Genomic DNA, 3,006 nt, shown 5'->3' with positions numbered 1-3,006 from the left:
GCTATTTATTCTTATTTTTTATTTTATTTTATTATTTTTTTAGAGAACTTAGCTTTACTCAAATTATAAATAGATAAGATACATAAAAAGACAGATCAATTTTAACAAAGAAAAAAAAAAGAAAAAAAACATGAAATTGGATAGGATTAAGAAAACTAGTTTATGGTTAAGACAGTTGGATATAACAAAGGCAAATTTTAGTGTCTTGTTTGTTAAAGATATGAATATATTAGCTGCCATTAATGTGAAAGATTTATATATAAAGGAGAAAAAACATAGAGTTTGAACCCAAATACAAGACAATAATGTTGGACTTTTGAGATAAAAGGGAGTATAATACCACACAACTGATCTAAAAGACCTCCTGTAAAAGCATAACATCAGAGTATTGTAGTTCCATAACAAAGTTCATTTTCTCTCAGTTTTTTAGTATAAGTACGTAACATATTTTATCTGTTTAATTTAACTCAATTTTTTTGGAGTGTATTTTTTTATATATAAATAAATAATAATGATACAATAGGATATATTCCTAATTGTTTTTGTATTGTGCTGATCACAACTCTATATAGTTAATTAAAAACAATAATAATTACCTTTCTGATAAGATGTTAAGATCGGGATATGAAAGAATAAATATTATTGATTAATTGTTGTCGTGATTAAATTTCACTTTATAATTTCACTTTATAAAATGCATGAGATTACATGCATGCATAAATAAATAATGATGGATGGAATAATAATATTTTTAGCGTGGAGTGCAAGTGGTAGAGGAAAGCTAGAAATCATCATCAGGATTGACATTAAATAAATAAGGTGATCCGTAAGAATGGAAGGAGGGCCGGAGGCAGCGAGTAAGCAAGAGTTCACGGAATTTTAGAAAAGAGCAACCAGTTCCCCTTATATCATGCGCTTCCTCTATCGGCCGGAATTGGAGGTCTCCTCTTCGGCTACGATACCGGTGTTATATCAGGAGCCTTGCTTTACATTCGCAAAGACTTTGTAGAAGTTGGTAAGAAATTATGGTTGCAGGAAGTCATTGTAAGTCATGGCTATTGCCCCTGCTCCTTGGGTCCTCGTCGTTGGAAGAATTTTGGTTGCTTTTGGAGTTGGCATAGTTTCCATGACTTCCCCTCTCTATATCTCAGAAGCCTCTCCAGCTGCTATTAGAGGAGCTCTCGTTTGTATCACTGGTCTCCTCATCACCTTTGGCTAGTGGTGCGCAGAAATCGTGATTGTTCATTCCTTGGTAATGGCGCTGAAAACTTAATACGCACGTTCATAATCTTAGTTCTTCTTCACGATCTCGCACAACTAACCAGCAAGTGCACTGGGTCGTCCAAGTAATAAACCTTACGTGAGTAAGGGTCGATCCCACGGAGATTGTCAGCTTGAAGCAAGCTATGGTCACCTTGTAAATCTCAGTCAGGCGGATTCAAATGGTTATAGAGTTTTAATAATTAAAAGATAAATAAAACGTAAAATAGGATAGAGATACTTATGTAATTCATTGGTGAGAATTTCAGATAAGCGTATGGAGATGCTTTGTTCCTTCTGAATCTCTGCTTTCCTACTGCCTTCATCCAATCATTCATACTCCTTTCTATGGCAAGCTTATGTTGGGCATCACCGTTGTCAATGGCTACATCCTGTCCTCTCAGTGAAAATGGTTCAAAATGCACTGTCACCGCACGGCTAATCATCTGTCGGTTCTCGATCATACTGAAATAGGATTCAGTAATCCTTTTGCGTTTGTCACTACTCCCAGCACTCGCGAGTTTGAAGCTCGTCACAGCCATCCCTTCCCACCAGATCCTACTCGGAATACCACAGACAAGGTTTAGACTTTCTGGATCTCAAGAATGGGCGCCAATAATTCTAGCCTATACCACGAAGACTCTGATCTCATGGAATGGAAGGCTCGGTTGTCAGGCGAGGCAACCATGCGTCATGAACCAAAAGGCTAAGAGATACGCACTCAAGCTATTGCAAGTAGAACAGAAGTGGTTGTCAGGCACGCGTTCATAGGTGAGAATGATGATGAGTGTCACAGATCATCATATTCGTCAGGTTGAAGAACGAGTGTATATCTTAGAGAAGAAATAGGCTTGAGTTGAATAGAAAAACAATAGTACTTTGCATTAATTCAAGAGGAACAGCAGAGTTCCACACCTTAATCTATGGTGTGTAGAAACTCTACCATTGAAAATACATAAGAATAAGGTCCAGGCATGGCCGAATGGCCAGGCCCCAAGTTTAAGGAAAAACGTTCCAAAGATGATCCCTAGATCATCCAAAGATCATAGTAAAAAGTCCTATTTATACTAAACTAGTTACTAGGATTTACAGAATTAAGTAAATGATGCAAAAATGCACTTCCAGGGCCCACTTTGTGTGTGATTGGGCTGAGCATTGAAGCTTTCACGTGTAGAGGTCTTTCTTGGAGTTAAACGCCAGTTTGTAACCTATTTCTGGCGTTTAACTCTAGAATAGGGCAGAGAGCTGGCGTTGAACGCCAGTTTGCATCATCTAAACTCGAACAAAGTATGGACTATTATATATTTATGGAAATCCCTGGATGTCTACTTTCCAATGCAATTGAGAGCGCACCATTTGGACTTCTGTAGCTCCTGAAAATCTACTTTTAGTGCAGGGAGGTCAGAATCCAACAGCATCTGCAGTCCTTCTTCAACCTCTGAATCTGATTTTTGCTCAAGTCCTTCAATTTCAGCCAGAAAATACCTGAAATCACAGAAAAACACACAAACTCATAGTAAAGTCCAGAAATGTGATTTTTATTTAAAAACTAATGAAAATATACTAAAAACTAACTAAATCATACTAAAAACTATGTAAAAACAATGCCAAAAAGCGTATAAATTATCCGCTCATCACAACACCAAACTTAAATTGTTGCTTGTCCCCAAGCAAATAAAAATAAAATAGGATAAAAATAAGAGAATATACTATAAATTCCAAAATATCAATGAAACTTAGCTCCAA

General features: G+C 36.5%; 1 pseudogene; it reads left to right on the top strand.

Annotated features, from left to right (window-relative positions):
• Window positions 1-3,006, top strand: part of LOC107620049 — a 24,435-nt pseudogene that overhangs the window by 1,838 nt on the left and 19,591 nt on the right.

This window comes from Arachis ipaensis, chromosome B01 (genome assembly GCF_000816755.2).
Source record: "Arachis ipaensis cultivar K30076 chromosome B01, Araip1.1, whole genome shotgun sequence".
NCBI lineage: Eukaryota > Viridiplantae > Streptophyta > Magnoliopsida > Fabales > Fabaceae > Arachis > Arachis ipaensis.
The sequence above is the reverse complement of the archived record's forward strand: the minus strand, read 5'-3'. Positions and strand labels throughout refer to the sequence as shown.